The sequence below is a fragment of the Mastomys coucha genome, unplaced genomic scaffold (assembly GCF_008632895.1).
Source record: "Mastomys coucha isolate ucsf_1 unplaced genomic scaffold, UCSF_Mcou_1 pScaffold7, whole genome shotgun sequence".
NCBI classification, from domain to species: Eukaryota; Metazoa; Chordata; class Mammalia; order Rodentia; family Muridae; genus Mastomys; species Mastomys coucha.
In genome coordinates, this window is record NW_022196913.1 from 89,135,172 (window position 1) to 89,155,263 (window position 20,092).

The 20,092-nt window shown below is 38.1% G+C and overlaps 1 protein-coding gene across 8 annotated transcripts in view; it reads right to left on the minus strand.

Annotated features, from left to right (window-relative positions):
* Positions 1–20,092, minus strand: part of Trps1 (transcriptional repressor GATA binding 1) — a 234,865-nt gene that overhangs the window by 197,257 nt on the left and 17,516 nt on the right. The window contains exon 1 of one of the 8 annotated variants that reach the window (XM_031358330.1): positions 17,544–17,605. The exons of the other annotated variants lie outside the window; for them this stretch is intronic. The gene's annotated coding sequence lies outside the window, so the exon portion shown is untranslated. Of the gene's footprint in view, positions 1–17,543; positions 17,606–20,092 lie in introns of those variants that run through there. 8 annotated transcript variants of the gene reach the window in all.

A 20,092-nucleotide genomic window follows, 5' to 3' on the forward strand; every position in this document is an offset into this window, starting at 1 on the left:
AGAGAGAGAGAGAGAGAGATGCACAGGCACGGATGTCCTTCACTCAATGATTGACATCCTTCACCATTCAGCATCAGCTGTGAATCAAACACAACAAGCATGATTTGCTTGTCCTTCTTTGTATCTTTAACTTTCAAGAGAAAAACAATGTGAAAATCAAGTGAAGTGACCATTTTTTTTTAAAAAAATCTTCTCTTTCAGTAGCTTTCTAAATGTCATTTGATGCACAAACCTCCACATACATGTGTGTGTGTGTGTGTGTGTGTGTGTGTGTGTGTGTGTATACATGTGCAAACTATATTCCCAACTACATTACAAATATTCGGTTTCTAGATTGTATGATCTGACCTCTGCCTGGAATCCCATTGAGTATGAGTTGTACGACAAGTAGCTGTTCTGATTTTCATAATATATAACACCAGATGACTTGTCCTTTTTTCTCCAGATAATAAAACTTTCAAGTGCTTGAAATCAAAGTAAACAAAAAAAGAAGTCACCATGCTCTAATCTTTAATAATAAGATGTTTTATACCATACTTGCTCATATCACTAACCTAAAGAACAAAGTTATTAATTACACATTTCTTGTAGTTTTTATGAAAAAAAAGAAGATAAAAAATAAAGTTTCTTTTGATCAAAAGTCTACCACAAAGAATCTAAAGAACTAAGCAAATGATAGCAAAATAAAAGGGAGGTCAAGTCTTGAACCTATAGCAAGCTAGATAGCTTCCATATGAACACAGCCAGTTTCTTCTTTAAGGAACATATGTATCTGCTCATTGGTTTGGGGGGATGGGAAACCACTTGTATCCTGTCTACTCCACATACACAGATCAAAATCAGACTGCTTAAGTGAACTATAAAATGCAAGAGACACTGTTTATTCAATTCACAAATCCAAGCATTACTGAAGGAGTTTAAATGTTTTCTATTCCTTCTGATTCTAGGAAAAGACTTGAACAGTAGATCACTTTTTGTTTTTGTTAGTAAATGAAAAATCTGGTCATTTATTATTCATTTTTTTACTGAATTTAGACATTGAATCTTTATCGTTCCTAAATCTTTAAAGATATCTTTGGACATTTTAAATTCTTTTGAGATTTCAATGCCATCATTTTCGGACAGCCCCCATAAAATAAACCTCTTATTACTTCAGACCAAAGTAAATATAAAATGATTACTTCTAGTAACATATTTCCAAGACAAAGTCTATTAACAATCACCCAGACATTAGAACTCACCTAAGCTACACTGAGATAAAATGCAAACCTTTCACATGCCCTCAATCAATAACTTTTGAGGCTTGATCAAATATACATATTAGGCGATCATTTCATCATACTGTTTTCCCTATAATTTAAATATATCATTGCAAACCCATTAGTCTGTGTTAAAAGGGAATATGAGGTAAGTTAGTAAAAATGCAATGTTTGTAAAAATGAGTCTTCATGCATAAATACTAAAAATTTACATTGACTATTTTGTGTTTAGAAGAAAATTTTGCAACAGTTATACTTTGTCTCCAAAGGCTTTATGGTAGAAATCTGACTTTAAAACGTATCTGAAAACATTAAAACATGTATCATTTCCCCTAAGTGGAATAACTAAAGAACAAATATGTATCTTGGAATATCAAAATCAGAGAGGAATAATTCTCTCGTTTCATAACAAATAAGGGTAAATTCATCAATACACATTACACACAGACACAGAGACACCAACATACACACAGACACACACTCATGTGGTTTTCATTATTTTTTTCAAAGAAAACAAAAATGTCTATAGTGAAAACTGTTGATTTAAACCAAGTAGTCTGACTGAGCCACAAATTATCCTGGCCTACTAATTTGCATGTGAGCAAGCTTTACTTTGTCCTTTACTTCTTGGCTAAACTTATATATCAACTGGTCCTTGGGCAAAGCACCAATCATAGTGTCAAGTTCAAAAAGAATAGCTTATGGCAACATATTAATGAATCTGCTTAACAAGATGGCTCTGGAGTGAATTAACACTACATTGTACGAAAGCTGAATTTCCACTGATAACAAAAAATAGCCAGAGTCTGTCTTTGTGTGAATATTTGCCTTACTTTCTAGTATTTGCTAAAAATTATCTTTGTTTAGTAAAAGCTGTTTAACTTTTTATGTATTGCAGTTACTATATTTCCAGTCTGTCATTAAACAAAGGACATTTCAATCATTAATTCAATCCACTAATATAACTGGCTATAAACAGCTGTTTCCTTTAAGAAATCAGTGCCAAGGAGTGCTAATCCAGTTGATAAAGTGAAGTGATGCACACACACACAGAATACAGAATGTGCAGCCTGGTGACTCTGAGAGATGCATGCTATGGAGATAGCATGCTTCACTGAGATTGCTCAGTTTTCAATGCACTATGAAGCCCAAGGCAAGGATTTCATCATCGTGATATTTACTTCTTTATTTATTTATTTTTGTTGCTGTTGTTCTAAAAGAGCACCAAGCTGAACATAAGATTTGAAGAAACACTGACAATCGATGCTACCAGTATACAGTATGTCTGTGAACATGAAGGGCACTGTAAACATAAAGGAGGGGCAGAAAACTTTCCTCCCTTCGAGATGAAGGGAAGTAAGCGTGTGCCGTCATGTGCAATAGTTCTTCCTCATGAAACTGAGAAGTAATGTAGAAACCACTGAGCTCATCCTTGCCATACAATAGGAAGTAGTTTAAAAGGCCTGCACCCATCTAAGGACGAATGGCCTAACGACAGAACCACAGAAGTCCAGAAGTTAAAGGCATATCGTGAACATTTGATAATATATCCACAAAACACAATGAAATATTTTTGTTGTTGTTGTTTTCATTCCATGCCTATCAGTATGGAATTTGCCAGATTTATTACCAGCAAAACAATATTTGTTTTGTTTTAGATGCCACCCTCTTTGGTGTATATGTAATCAATTCATGAGGACATATAATTGAACTATAACTGATTGGTAGCAGTTACAAGAGTCAGAGCCTCATGGTGAAAAGAAAGTCAACGAGGACTTGCTTATGAAGGAATGTGTCTTTCCAAGTTGCCTGCCTTGTTTGTTTCTACTTTTTGTCTGGCACAAAGTGGATAGACTAAAACCTCTGCCATTATGTGTGAAAAAAGTCCTTCCTCTTTTTTGGTCTTCTCTGGGTATTTTGTCACTATAGTGGGAAGTTCAAACACTTACCCAGCCTCATTTTCCTTCTGGTGAAACAGCAGAAGGACCAGTAGAGAAGGAGGAGACTTTTCTCTGTTTAAGTGCAATGATTTGAATGAAAATTACCATTTTAACACACCTCTAGGGGGATGAGTAGACCAAATTGGAGAGGTTAAGAGCACACACTGCTCTTGTAGAGGATCTCTGTTTGGTTCCCAATACCAACATGGCAGCTCACAAGTACCAGTAATTTCAGTCCCTGGAATCCAGATGTCCTTTTGTGACCTTTTCTCCTCAAACATGCAAACTAAACATGTATACATAGAAAATGAAATAAATCAGCCTTTCAAAAATAGGTCTGTTTATGAGAGCAACAGAACATTGTGATGTGTAACAAAATACAGTTCTCTGTCATCTAGGAAAAGCGCTCTGCATGATTTCTAAAAGTGCATACAAAGTCAGTGCAGAGTTGAAGTACTACGCTTAGAAAGTTTCCACTAGATGAATCATTTTTGAGAAATCATTTTTGAAAAAAAAAATCAAGTTTGAAAATCTTATGAGAATATTCTGCCTCTGTTCACCCCATATTTAGCTAAGCTCTGTCTGGGATTTTGAGAGGGTGCCTATTTCAAAAAGGATGGCACAAAATCCAAAAACTTCTCTTATATTCTTCTAATGATACTGACTTCTAAAAAAGAAATGAAAGACCAGTCCTTGATCAAATTAAGCTGAGTTGAAACTGTATACTCTGTACCCCTCCCAGATATCCACAATGTAGATTAGCAATTACAGCTCTAAGACGTCTTAGATGGAGCAGAGGATGGAATCTATTCCATTTGGACTGAATTTCCCAATCTCCTTTGGCTTTATGTCACAGAATACCACTTACACCACTAAAGCTTTGTTGAACACAGAAAAGGTGCTGCTTCCAGACAGCATGGCTCAAGAAAAACCATAGCCAAAACATTTAAACATGCATAATGTAACTTCTTTAACTTGTCAGGGAAACTCCGATGTTTTCAATTTGTTTATGATTTTGAAGATGTTTGTTGTTCTGTTTTAGTACAGTTTTCAGTATTAAGGGAATTTCAAAACACAATATAATATAATATGATATAATAGAATCAACATCTAGAAGAATCAGTAATAGGAAAGGATTACAGACATTGAGTGGAGAAAAGCATAAGATAAAATATCAATGTACAATTAGATCACAGATCACAGATTTTACAATCATATACTCTTAATTATATAGGCTGTATAAGCTCAATGTTAACCCTGGGATCAATACTAATACTCACATATAGTAACTCTAATTTTTTTTTTTGCTGTTACAATTCTTTTTACCAATTTTATTATCATTATGTGTATATATAGAATATGTATGTACAAGCATTTGTATAAACACATACACAAACTTACACACTCACACACCATTTGTAGACATCAAAAGGTAACAATTCAGAGTCAATCCTTGTCTCTAGTGTGGGTTCTGAGACTCTCAGCCTTGTATGGCAAGGGCTTCTACCAGCTAAACTTTCTGATGAACTATTGTTTCATTCTTGTACAAATAATTTAAATTTCATTCTATTAAAATTAAGAAAGTATTTAAGAAATTAAAATTTTCAAAATATGTTATATTAATAAAATATGGCAAAATATGGAATAGGTAAGGTATTAGAAGAAGACTTGGGGTTGCAACAAAGTGTATTTACAATCTGTAGTAATCAAATACTTGAAAAAATATAGTAGTCTCCAGAATCCTCCATAGTTATTAATCCTGCTTCTGAAAACTCTACCCTGTTCCCATCTTAACTAGAGTAATGATAAAGAACAAAATAGCAATGCCTGGGCCCATGGTTGGAAAACCAGTCTCTAGTGAATGTATGCATTAACAGTATGAATTAACATTAGTCCGACTGATGATTCTGAGTTATAGACAATAACATAAAGCAAGTGTCTTCAAGTAGATTCCCTATTCTCATGGAATTATGAGCTTTGCTATTCTGACTTATTGGTATAACCTCTAAGAATTCAAGTAGAGAGGAGATATAGGGAGTCAAGAGAGGTAGAATAGAATAGATAAGAGAGAGAAAAGAATGGAGAAGGGAGAAGAAAGGGTCCAACGGGTGAAGAGACAAACAGAGAGACAGCCAGAAAGGGAAACAGAGAGAGATTACAAAGATACTGAATTAACTGAAACAAGGGACAGAATGTTTAAAGTAATTTTAAATACAAAGATGGAGTTGGGGTTAAAGTTCCACTGAGAGCCAAATTTGAAAGCATGACCACGCATGTAGATTCTTCAGGGCCCCAGTTTCCACTTTACACATTCACATAAAAAAAAAAAGCATGTGGGTGAAAGTACAGAATTAGCTAAGGCAGAAATGAGCTCACTCATGAAATATTTCATATAGCTAATGTAATTCATCTTTCATTTCAAGTTCGATGTAGACTTACACTTCTATCTACACACCACCCCTCCCCCAACACACATGCACATTTAGCAAAGACTTTCTCCAACTATACCTTAATTAATCACTTCTTTTCTCCATCCATCTACATGTGGACAGCTGTCATAACAGAGGAAAGGGAAAAACACTTACATAATTCTAGATTCAGGTGTTTCACACTTTGTTTCTCCAAAAATCTAACTGAGGGAAGAGAACAAAATTCAGAACTAGACTCCCTTCACGCCTTGGATCCTGAGTGTCCAGAGAAACTGAAAGAAAACTTGTAGTTAGTGACTAAATGTGCCATAGTCTCGCTACAATGAGCCAGGAACTGAGCAAAAGTACGTCATCTCACCTGTAGATACAAAAGCAGTGTCCCTTTCAGATAGTTACAAGAGAAGTATTCTATGAAGGCAGCTCTCAGGCATATTGGTTTGGCTCCATATCTCAGGCTATGAATGCACAGAGGCCACTAAGTTATTCCAGCCTTTTGACTTGCCTCAAAGCAACCGGCTCTAAGGGATCCAGACTATTAATGTGTACAAGATTAGTGGACTTCTACCAAGTCTTCTAGTGTAGTCACAAAGGAAGCTGTTTTCCTGCACTTGTTTGCATGGCATTTCATACAGATGGCCTTCAACGGCACTTCCCATACTTTAAATGGTGGTGCGTTTAATGGTTCTCTGCTAGACAGTGAATTTCCTAGAGCAGAAAATGTCAATATTAACATTACTGCTAATTAAAAATACCAGCATATCTCCATTCATATGTGCAATATATTACTCAAATTATCGATATATACTCATTTATATTTGTAAGTATCTACATGTCATCCGTGGTCTTCCATCCTCCTGCAGGTTGGACACATCTAAAACTGGGACACAATTCCACAACTACTGATGACATCGTACAACAGTGATGGCTGGATAGATAGGAGAAAGAACATTGGATTTTTGCTTTTGGTTTTGGTTTTTTAAGCTTCCTGTTACTTCTAGTATAATGTCCCTTACAGAGACAAACTTGGGGTTAGGTGCATACTCAAATATATTGTTATTAGATGGGCAGACATTAAAACACTTAAGTATTTCTCCATATGATTTATCTTTTCAAGGAAGCCCTAACTTAAATGAACCCTGAAGAATAAAAGTAAGGCTAGCTCTAAAGCTGTTTCATCAATACAACACATTCGAATCGAGTTGCACAGATTCGAAACATTTTGTCTTTATTTATATTAGATAAAGAACCAACTATCATGGCCCACAATCCACATGCACAAGGCAATAAATGTGCAAGTCATGAGAAATACATAGACCTTAACTTCCTTTTCCAAATCGCGAGTCACAAACTGAGAAGACTGCTCAGTGTTCATGAAGTGCCTGCCATGCAAGTTGGAGGAATGGAGTTTGGATCCCCTGCACAGAACTAAAAGCTTGCAAGCAAGACAACCCACCTGCACTCCAGCACTCAAGAGATGTCTGTGAAACAAACTGTTGATGTTCAGTAGCCAAATCATGAGCTCCAGGTCCAGTCGGAGACATTTACTTATTAGAGTGTGCAGGACCTGAGGAAGACACCTGATGTCTAGCTTTGTACCCCATCTGCAAGTGTACAGACCTGTACATGTATTTAAACACATACATGCCCTCAGACATGCAAACAAGAACACACACACACACACACACACACACACACAGTAAATATATGTCAAAAGAGAGCTTAAAAATACAATTCGTGGGGCATAAAATAATTCAGGCAAACATCAAATGTTTAGATCAAACTCCTAGAAACTTAAAACATCTGGAAAGACACAAGACCATGTTTAGTTTCAAAGACATGCAAACACATACCATACGCAGGCACACACATCCATACAATGAATAATATAAGAAAACACAGTGCAGTATGTGATTCTATTATACAACATTATACTGAAAAAGATATATGAAGAAACTACATACAATGAATTACAAACACAAGGTGCTCAGAACCAGTAAAAGCATGCAATACTCATAATGCTGTGCATTACTGGTGGAAGGGTTCACAATCAAACAAAGCAAACTGATAGTCAGGAGAGGCACTGATTTTTAGGGGAAGAAATCAGGTCAAGATGGGGCATGGGAGCTTAAGCTACAGAGACTTTTTCTTGACAGGAAAGGCAGTTGCCCAGGTGGTCTGCACTGTGTCATAATTCTTAGCATACTTGTACATTTGGGCTATATGATTAGTGCTTATGTTATTTTCCCACCAGAAAAACATCAATTGCTCTGCAAGAAGCAAGGACAGATACATTGAGATGAAATTTTTCAGTGGCTGTATTCAGATGCCCCACCTACAAGACCTCACTGAATAGAGTTATCATTGGTGCCTTGTGCCCATGCTCAGACTAGGAGCTTCTGTGTGACAGAGCAGGTAAGGGGCTGAGTGAAGGAACAAACTGAGAAATTTAAATTAAAAAAAAACGTTTTGGGGAAAAATGGGTAACTAAAAATAAGACCAGAGAACAACAGAAGAACATTAGAAGGAAAGATAATAACCCTGAAACAGGAAGAAGAGAGAAAACTTTTCATCCAGAACTTTTAACAAGGATGCTAGGAGGAGTCAAGGAAAGACACATCTGTAGCTATTAAATGCAAATTATCATGAGAGTATAACATGCAATTATACAAATACGCAATTACATATACAATTATATCGCAGAGACAAGTTGAAGTTAAAGTGGATGAGAACCATTTACTAAATACGTGCTATTTCCTAATATTTATTCATTTGCTAACAGAATTTTCCCACTTACCCCTCAGCAAAACTGTACAAGTTATCCATTAACCCCACTTCACAGATGAGAAAACTTAACTGAAAAGAGGTTACTGCCATCTGTTTATCTTAGAAGCCTGGACTGATCTGTGACAAACAGCCAATTCAAGTCTTGCAAGTTTTCCTCTGCAAATTCACCATCTAAATTGTGTGATTCTTTATAAGACTGAATAAAGACTGTTGTTGAGAAGAAATGTGTCAGATTTGTTAACCTTACCTAACAGACTTTCCACAAATTTGTGCCAAACAGGAAATCAAGGTATTCCATCCCTCGACTAAATGCTGCTGAGTGGCTGCTCATTTTGCATGGAAAAAAAAAAAAAGTTAATAGGTGAAATTCTATTAGTTTCAAGCTCCCACTTAGTTAATATTTTCTACAGACTTTGACTTCTATTTTCAATTAAAGGGTTTCTGAAGTGCAGTGGTATCTGACCAAAAGGAAAAAAAACGGCATATCTGAAAACATTCTTTAAACTACTTTGTTTTGTGAGTACGGTATAATATACAATGCAATCATATTTTTCATAGATAATTTATTCCAACTTTTCAAACAATTTAGCATTCACTGGTTCCTTAAGGAAAAACAGAAATAGTCAAAGATTACAGTCAGCTAAACAATCTCATCTCATCCCTATGGACCACATGAACTGAAAGAAGAGCTGGACCAGACAGGCAACCCCCATAGTCTAGCATACAAATGGGAGGAAACAACAAATATGTCAGAAGGTGCTGACAAGTTGAAACAAGTGCTACCTGGGAATGTCTTCTAAGACTAGAAGTGCTACTTCAGGGGATACTGTTTTAATCTCTGCTTCAGGAACTAAATACTGAAATAGTTCAACATGTCACAGTGTCCAAGCTTGTGAACATTTGTGAGCAAATGCAAATGATTCAACTGTAATATCTGGATTTTTTTGTTTTTCGTTGTTTTGTTTGTTTGTTTTTTCGAGACACAGAGACACAGAGGGTTTCTCTGTGTAGCCCTGGCTGCCCTGGAACTCACTCTGTAGACCAGGCTGGCCTCGAATTCAGAAATCCACCTGCCACTGCCTCCCAAGTGCCAGGATTAAAGGTGTGCGCCACCAATGCCTGGCGTTTTTTTTGTTTGTTTGTTTTCGTTTTTTTTTTAAACCAAGGTCTGAAGTATCCCTTGGCATATCTCTATTTAGTTTGCACTCCTATGTCTTGTGCAAATATTCCAAAACTGACCAGATGCTTTTATAACTGAGGATTGACATCACTGCCAAATTAACATCACATGCATTCAGATAACAAGACTTTTTAAGGGCCAATCATGTGTCATGTGTGTTGAACAAGATGTTCAAAGGAGTCGTCAAAGTATTTCACTGAGCTTATAGGCTAGAAAGAGAAGAAAACCAGGAAATAAGGTACCAGATCTATGTTTGGTCTCCCAAGAAGGAGTTTATAGGATAAAAATACCTGTCAGGTGAAGGACAGCAGTAGCTCTCCAAGCCAAAGGTAGGACTGGGGGATTCAGAGAGAGCAGGTAAAAACGTTCTCATCCAAAATAGATGAATATGCTTTTAAAGAACTGAGAACTTGTGGTGAGTTTGGGTTAAAATTCCATGAAACAAAGAATGAAAACAATTTCTGTAGAAAAACCCTATTTCCCTGAAAAGTATTCTTGACAACTAATCTATCACATATAATCACATTATCATTCGTATTCACAAATTGTTTTGTGAATGTTCCATACAGAGTATTTATTTGCTTGGTTACAAATACAATTCCTACATAATTATCATGGCAAGCATTTGAAGTGAAAAATAACAATTTAAAAATACGTATGTCTGTATGTGACTGTTTGGAATTGATCTCTTTCGAAAGTTTAATATTCTTGTCCTGAAGAACAAAATTACACATTTAATTTTGAAGGAATCTTTTTTTTTCCATGTCATGAGATAAGAGGTATCATAGTTCAAAAAGAAAAGAAAAAGAAGACCCAGAAGGACAGAGAGAGCAGGGAAAAGTGAGAGGAGGAGGGGGAGGGCTGAAAGAGCAGCATCAAATATCTAGTGTACTCATGGGCAAAAACACTTTACTTCAAATTCGCCCATAAACCATACATTATAACATCCACAATACACTTATTTCTAAGACGAAAGTTTGCTTTTACTAAGAGAGCTGGCTAGCTTTATCAGAGAAGCAAGGCTCACAGTAAACACCTAAGCTACAATTCAGCACAAGACATGACAGGAGCAAAAGGAGCAGCACGAACAATCAATCTCTTGGAATGCAAACACTGAGCACTAACTGTTTGCCATTATTATTATCAGATCAATTTCTTCAACCACAGAAAAAAAAAAAACTTAATGTGGAGGCCAGTATTAGAGACACTTCTAATGGAATATTAACTTCACATGGAATTATGCAGGGTACTGAGGGTACTGGGAGAGTACACTGAGGGTGTCCAGAGAAACAGATGTGAAAAACAGGGTAACTGCCCACTCTAAGCATATACCAAGGAAGGGTCAGTGTTTAAAATAAATGGTTGCCTTGGCAACCATTGACAAATGATTGTGGTTCTCAAGGCAACTTAGGTAGACGTTTGCATTTCAGTAAGCCTGACACCCTATACACACAAACCCACCTAAGAGTTTCTAAAAATAAAGAGAATAGTAAATAATACTAACAATAACAAACTACAATGCCATGTCATACATACTAAAGAGAGATAGGTAAAATGTGAAGGGAATATGTAGATTCCAAAAGGAATTCAATTCAAATCACAAATGAAATAAGAGGAGGAAAACCTGGTGAGATGTTCTGGGCTCAGCACAAAAGTTCAAATTTCTGATACAGGTATTTGAGCAATTAATGATACCCGATCATTAGGATATTTGTATGTAGTCAAAATATTTAGTTAAACCAGAAATATGACTATCATTAATTTTTGTATCATTATTACAAATTCCTACCTGAATGATGTCATTCTATTGTCATTGAAATTGTACGGCCAATGAAAAGCCATGTAATAAACATTTGTTGCTGGAACTTATCTAAACTACTGGAATTGATAAAACTTGTTGAAACCACAGCTACAGCATGAATCAAGTGCTTAACTTATACCTACTGGAGTCTTCTATAGAACTCTAATGGGACATTGTAGCTCTGTCTAAGCAGAGTCCATTCAGGCTCTAACGTTCTTACACTGGCGACATTTTGTATACCCTAAAGTAAACTGAAAGGTAAATGTGGATCTTCCAAAAGGAGCCCACATCTGACCAGTTCCCATGGGAGCTCACTTAGAACATGGTCAAAATCTCAGTGATGATTCTCCTACTATGTTCTGGTCCATGAAATATGCACTTACCATATGAACTGGAGGCCTCTTTACTTCCGGTCAAGATCTATATAGATGAAACCATAGCAGACTTCATACCGAAAAACCAGAGGTTTATCTAAACTTTTTACTTTACCCCAAAGCATAAATCTCCCATGGCTAACCAACAGGGAAGGTTATTTTCAAATGAGGTCATTCCCAACTCAGGTTACTTTTAGTAGAGGTTAGGCCTCTGTGGCCATCACAAATTAATACTTCTAAGTCCCTTCAGGGAGAGCCAAAGACATGGACAAAATGAGAAGAACACATTAGCTTGTGAATATCTTGTGGTAGTGTAAATATCATGAAGGGACCTTGACATGCAAGACAACAATGATACACACACACACACACACACACACACACACACACACACACACACATTCACGCATGCCTGGCATTGCTCTCAAGCTTGAGGTAATGGGTCTCTCAAAAAATAACAACTCTAGAATAATGGGTTCTTCTTGAAGAAATTCACATATATGATGCTCATGGACACAAAGAAATTTATACATATTAAACAAAAGGAAAAATGTGTTGGTCAAAACTTTCTCGATATTTAACTTTGTACGTGCAGGCTTACATGGTGCACACACATACGTGCCATGGGTCATGTGGAGGTCAGAGAACAATCGCTGGTGTAGTCCTGAGCATTTACTTTATTGGAGACAGGATCTCTTGTTCAAGGCTATGCACACCAAGTTAGCTAGCCCATGAGCTTCTGAGGATTCTCTTGTCTCCAACTCCCATATTTTGCACAAGTGCAAGGAATGCAGATGTGTACGCTAACACATCCAGCTTTCCAGGGACTCTGGCAACTCAAATTCGGGTCCTGACATTTATACACTTATAACTTTGCCCACTGAGTCTGACAAAGAGAATCACAAATATATCCAAGCATCTGGGGTCACGCAAGCATCTGGAACAATGGCACTGTTTAAAGAAACTCAGTTCAACTGTCTGCCTCTGGGTTGGGAGATAGAGTGCGGCACAGCCTGCATTCATTCCTAGCAAGTGTTCTGTTTTGTAATCTAACTTCAAATATTTTTGAAGAAATATGGTAAAGTGATTATCCTTCTGGAACTGGATTCACTGACACTGTCGCATTAACTCACAGCTTGTTAAATACTCTGCCATCTTTCTATAACATTCTTTATTATGAGACTAGAATCAGCATATGGGAATTGCTCTTTTCCTGCTACACTGAAGTCATTACTAACTACTCATCTGTGACATGTACTCTTTTTTATAACTAGGAATTTTAGCTTCACAAAATTTAGAAAGTGCCACATTGTTTCTTGGCATGTTTTCAAATGTGACATTATTTCAATTTTGGAAAACTCTATCTTAGCAAACACATTAGAAGTGCCAGGTTAAAGATTGCCCAAAAGGAGCAGCAAGGCCTCTGTAAGAGCCAACCACAGACCTTTCTTCTAATCTAGAGAGTCACATGCCTTTCATTAGAGGCACATGGAATTACACTGAGCTCAACAAATGCATTTCAAAACAGTTTATCAAATTACCAGCATATAGAAATGAATTCCAGTTACGGAAGATAAGTATTGGAAAACAACTGCAATGTGGAGATGAAAAGTTCCTGGTACTGTCTCTCATAAAAAGTCTGTAGGAGTAGGTCCTGTGTCTCATGTACAGACATTGATATTATAAAACCCATACACCATCCATATACACAAACACCATGCAGTAAATAAAAATAAAATATATGTAGGAGTTAATTTTCCAGTTCATTCATTTCTGAGCAAAAAAAAAAAAAAAAAAAAAAAAAAGGTAAATAAGGAATAATGTCCAAATAGCAGTTTTCAGATCCTTTGAAAGTGATGTTTTGCAAGTTCTCAAAATGGTTTCTAGAAATTTATTCATAAGACTCATATAGTGAAAAGAGAAGGCTAGTCATTTCATCATCACCTTTTCCAAGTCCCTACATCAGGGACCTGTCCATTTTATGATCCACACACAGTCTTAATAGCAGCACCTGCCAGCAAATATTCAGAATTAGCACTTTTGGCTAGGAACATATCTGTTACCAAATTAAATAGCAGTTCCAATGGTTTGCTGTAGCTTCCTCCAGAAAGTCTCAGGAAACATCAGTGGTATTTCTTGTATTACCACTAAGAAGTATCTGTACATCTCGTCTGTTTTTAAAGGCCTAGATAGTGTTCACACTCACACTGGTTTTTAAGTAGACAATACTTCATAGTCACCCCACTGTGTACACACTACTATGACTACCAAATCAAATAACTTCTCTTTATTGTTTTCCTTAAGAGACATTGGAGGCGTCAGTATTAACAAGTCGTTTTATTAACAAAATGCTATGACCACATAGCATTTACTTCACCCAGGAAAAGAAAGTCAAATCTAAAATATCCTGGGAGAACCGCAAGACATTACAGCTAAGCCACCAGCCTTTAGAAGCACACTGGTTGTATTCTGACAGTGCTACCACACCTATTGACTAGTAAGATGATGATTAATTCTGAAGAGGAACTGTGTAAGACTGCGGAGAAGAGGAAGAAGTGTCATACAATCACCACAGAAAGTAAGCCATGATAGGAAAAGCTTGGCTATCAGAAAGTCATATGACCTTTTAAAGAAATTGTGTAGTAGCCAAAGAAGTAACTAAGCCCTCCCCAAAGAAAACCAGAATGATTTCAGAGATCACCCAAAAACATAAAACACCCCCAAATCATTCTTTCAAACTTCTGTACAGTTCAGGATAGCCTGAAATGAGATTGAAACATAAAGAAATTAATAAACCTAAGGTATGAGTGATACTTTGAGTAAATGATGCCATGGGACTCTCTGAAAATATTATGATGCCACACTTTCCTAAAGGGCTGAATTTGTCTCGCTCTGTATATGCTATAAATGTACATTCTAAATTAAAATAGAGTTTTAGAACTGCAGTTCTCAACCTGTAGGTTGTAACCTCTTTGGGGGTTGCATATAAGATATTCTGGATATAGTATATTTATATTGTGGTTCATAACAGTAGGACAATTACAGATACGAAGAAGTAGCAACGAAATAACTTCATGGTTAGGGGCCAATGTGACAAGAGGAAGTATGTTAAAGGGTCATAGCATTGGGAAGTTTGAGAACCATGGGCTCAGAAGCACCATTTTGAATAGTCTAATGAGCATTTCCATGCTTAATGACATACAGAAATTAAAAAGATTAGAAACAGATCATTATAATTATTATTATCATAATAAATATTCACACAGCCCTTTAGTATTCAGCAGGCCTGTTTAGATAAGTTATCTAAATTGTTCTTCCCCTAAAACCTATGTGTTATTAGTCAAGCCCACAGGTGGGAAAATTACAAACTTGAGCAGTTAAAGATTTACTCTCTAAGTCTGACTTTATTCCAACACAGCCACACCACAGAAATAAAGCCAGCCACAATTGCTGGAATTTTATGCAAAGCTGGGCATTAGCCTATTCTAGACAATTGAACCTCCCGAGAGCACCAGGGTGGCCCAATCTTCTATAGTTTTAATTTGTGCTCTGTATACCTAGATACCAAGTAAGCCCTGAGACAGGTCAAGTGCCCCCATTATAGAAAATGGAAAACAAGACAAAAAGTTGAAAATATTGTGGTGAGCACAGATGACCACAGAAATAATGAGAATAATGAATAGATGCCTAACACTACGCCTGGCTCCCTGAACAGAGCAAAAGGACGGCAGGCTCACGTCTTTCTTATTTGTATACTAGACTGGGTGCTTCCGGTGCTGGCTTCAAGCCCACTATTTAATGGAAGATTATTTAGTTAGGGTGTTTGAGGCCACGGTACTACTTATTAGTAACTAATACAGTTGACATTTTATCATAAGGTTATTAAGTTCCCTTAAGTGAATTCCTTAAAAAAAGATTCGCCTTACTAAGTCAGCCTGCATGCTTAAGGGACCACTGTGTGCTTTGTATAAAATAATCTGTGGCGAACTGATCTTGTCTGCCCTGGTTTTTGGTGTACCCTTATAATCTGAGGACCTGGAGACTAAGCCAAGATGAGGAGCTCGGAGCCACTTGGTTCTATAGACAGACTCCAAAGCTGCTCTGGACTACACAGACCTTCAGAGAAATCTGTCACTCAACGTCTGTTAGCATAAAAACTCTTCAGAGTGACATCGATCCCGGAAGTGAACCTGTGGCATGCTGTAAAGAAAGACCTAAATATCCTGGCTTTTTATATTTTATTATTTTCAATTTTAAAATTAATGAAGGCCTTGGTGTACAACCCTGGTCATTACAAGTTAAACTGGCCACCTCACACGCTGGCACACATATCCATTATTTCCTTTAGCTAATGTTAGGCACTCACAGATCTTCAAGGCCAAAAGGAAGGAGTTGGATACAAATTATATGAATCAATAACCTTCAATCTCTGCTAAATACCTGTCTGAGGAACAACTTCAGGGCAGCTACACTAAAAATAACTGTTGTTGTACGATACACTCTTAATAATATGGGGTTCTAGAAAAGGAGATTAAAAGGAAAGGTGTAAGAAGCATTTTCTTAACAAGAAATAACTTTAAAATAAGATTGATAATGTAAAGACAAGTAAACTTGGACAGGAATTCCGCAACTGTCTTCAAATTCAGACTTTCAAAGACTATAAAGACACAGAACACCAAAAAGTATAGAAGGCTCAGCTACTACTAAACAGTTTCATGTGCTTATAAAGCTACTTAATTATAAGGCACATGGCGATTCGGTACCTAAGACTGTGGGCCAATTTTATCCATAGCTTTCTGACTGAGAACCCTGAGACACAATGCTCCCTTCCACTCTGTGTGTTCGTGTCCCTAAATAAAGTTCCACATGAAAAAGCCTGGGAAAGCAGGCCTCTCATCAAAGGCTAATCATAGATTGCTTTAACTGATGAAAAACTAGGACTTCACTACTCCACCGTGGCAACTCTTGCGGTTTGCACAGCGATCGCAGGTGAAGAACACGGTTTTACGATGAGTCACTGTTGATAAACCCATCTTGGGGGCTGGCGGGAGGAAATCCGAGCGCCCGGTCATCCCGGAGGGCGGCGGCAAGAGAGCGGCAAGGAAGACTGGGAGAAGGCTCGGCTGGCCGGGGAGGCCAGCGCGGAACAGGGTGGCCTGGCAGGCTGCGCACCAGCTCCTGCAGCGCCGCGCTCCACGCCCACCGCCCTGCACGCGCGAGCGCAGGGGCTCCCCGGCCTGACCCGGTTCTGCAGCCTCCCCACCACCCCCCAAGCCGCTGCAGCCCCAGCCCCTCCCGGCCCGCCCCAGCGGCTTCTCCTGGCGCAGCAAAGAAAATGGACCCTGAGGCTTATGGATCCGAGGCTCCCATTTTTCCACTTCGCCTTTAAAAACGGGGAAAGGTACAATATTTTACTCTTGTGTCTAGTTCTGATCATACTATCCCCGGAGCCACACTGCGTCTTTATAACTCTTTCGGAGAGGGGGAAAAAACACAATTAAAAATAATGATGATACATAAATGAATGAATGAATTAATGAATGAAAGAGCCATAAAGCTAGTAAATGATTTGAGGAAATGCTTAGGTCTAAACCAAATCAAGCTTGCTTTTTGATGTCTTTGTAGCATCCACAAGCCAAATCAGAATTCAAGGTTGTGCAGACCCCATTCTGAGCAGTAGTTCCCCAAGAGTACAAATACATTAGGAAACACAAAGCAAGATTAACAGGATGGTGCCAGTGCTACCTCCCCATGTCATTCAACAACTTCCTCTTACCAGGGTTTGCTGAGCTCAGCCTTTTTACTGTAATGGAGCCAGGAGAGGCATTACTTATGCTTCTGAGTCAGTCAGTCTCTCTCTCTCTCTCTCTCTCTCTCTCTCTCTCTCTCTCTCTCTCTCTCTCTCTCTGTATCTATCTATCTCTCTCTCCCTCCCCCTCCCTCCCTCCCTCTCTCATGTGTGTGTGTGTGTGTGTTTACTAGAACTGCATTTATTGTTACAAAAAAAAATATTATTTGTGGTGTTTCTAGATTACTGCTCTCAACATTTTTAAACATCTTCTAGATAAAGATGACAGTTTATCTCCTAACAGGGAGCTGTGGCTGAAGGAACCACAGCGCAACAGTGCAACTATGACAAGGTTGAATACTCAAAAATCCACTGGGCCAAGCCAGGCATTGTGGTGCTCACCTAGAATTTCAGAATTCCAAAGGCTGAGGCAGAAGGACAGGAAACCCAAGGCCTTAGATATATGGTGAGGCCTTACCTCCAATAAGTAAATAGCTATTACTATAAGATCCTGCACCTGGAACCTTGCTCATCTACCGGCAGAGAACAGAACAGTTTACAGATTTACAGAACTAGACGGAGGTCAAATCCCGATGCCATTGGCTATCCTTTGTGGTCCGGACAATGTGTCACTTCCCTAAGTGCCCCCCTCCACTACGGTTACAGGTGGAGACAATACACTTAGCTGACATGGCAGCAGCCTTAGTGTGGCACTTCACATATGTGCACCATGAGCCTCACGTTAAGGTGCCCTCCTACTCAGGGCCCTTTACTCCGGCAAAACTGCTTCACTTAAGACTAGTGGCTTCTCTTACATGTATAGCACTGGCTACACATCAACCAAAGGAGTTTTTAGGGCTTGTAGCTCATTTCTCTACAAACCGAGTCCAGCCATTGAACACAGTTTGCATGCCCTCTGCTCCCTGATTTTCACAAGTGAAAACTAAGTCCAGCACGTTTAAGAATGTCCTCCTTCACATCATTAAAGGGCACCACCACACAGCGTTAGCAGGCAGGAAAGTAGCCCAGCACATGCTGTCCAGCTGGCAAATAGAGGCATCTTCATCAGCATCCACTCCTACATACACTCTGATAAGGAACACATTAATGGAGCCAAAACATACATTTCCTTCCTCTATTTCTGCTTTTAGCAGACATGAGAGCCGGACAGTCATCTCAGAGATTATGAAATGGCAACGAAGAGATTGTGTTTTAAAGCCACCAAGGCTACCAGAACAGCAGGGCTAAATTTCGCCTACTTGCCTTTAACCAAAAGTATGTACTCCTTCAATTGTGGAAAAGTACAGAGGATTTAAAAAACCCCTACTTATTAACCAAATGCACTCCTCAGTAGAACTCTTTTACTGTTGCTTCAAGGGTGTGCAAAAAGACAGGCAGACACAGTACTTCACAAGTCCAAGTATCTCCTTCCAAGGATTCATAAAGTCGATAATAGATGAAAGGTGACATCAGAATAGTATGCTTGAAAAAAAAAACGCAATTAGCTAAGGTTCCTGGTAAGCTTTGGAATGTTTGGTTTCTAAGGAAGAAGCAGATACATAGGAATGGGAATCTTACAAGTGAGTCAGGCACAGAAGGCAAAGAAACTCACGGGTACATCGTCTCCTGGAATTCTCTGCCACATGTGCCCTCTACATAGGGGTTTGGTAATGTATAATAAAAGTATCGCCTAATAATTTTTCCAAAGCTGCTTAACATCTAAATGCCGAGTAGAGTCATTGGTTCAATCCAAGGGATGCCCCAATTTTCGGGTTAAAAAAAAAACATTTTAATTAAAAATAAGTAAAATCCTTTAGAAAAGATCCAAGGCCCAATGTTTACAGAAAGAAAAAAAAAAAGGTGTTCAATGTGGTTAGTTGGCTTTGAGATGCAACTAAAAGTGATTAGTGAGAATCACATATTCGGAAGTCCTTGACATTCTTATTCCAGCATGAAATCGCTCCATTATAGCTATAATCACTTAACACTTTACTGGTCATTTGTTGGGAAAACTTCGCTGTTTTTTAAAAACAAAGGGAAGTCCAACATGCTTTCACTCCCAGAACTGGGCATTTTAAAGCAGTATTAGCTCTGGCTCTCCTCAGGCTTAGAAGACCTTACTCATCACTAACCACATTGGATCTTCCGAGGGTGCCAGTTATCATCGCTCCCTTAGTGCTGAAGCATTGGACCTGTTTACGGGGCCCTCTCACTGTGAAACCAATGCAAAAGTCGCCTTTAACCACAGGACACAACATTTGTGCTGAAAAAAAAAAAGAATTAAATGTACGAAAGTTCAAATTCACATATCTGACCTTCTATGGTGGAGATAAACATCATCACGCTTATTATCTTGAGGAACTATCTTTTACAATCACGCAGCATTGAGTACACCAGCGCGTCAAAGGTGGAACGAGTCAAGCACAATATAGTAGTCTTGGATTCGGCCTTTCTCTCATTTTCAAAAGTCTTAGCGCTTCCCTCTACCTTGGTTTTCTGGAACAGTTCTGCTTGGTTAGGTATCATTAATCATTAAA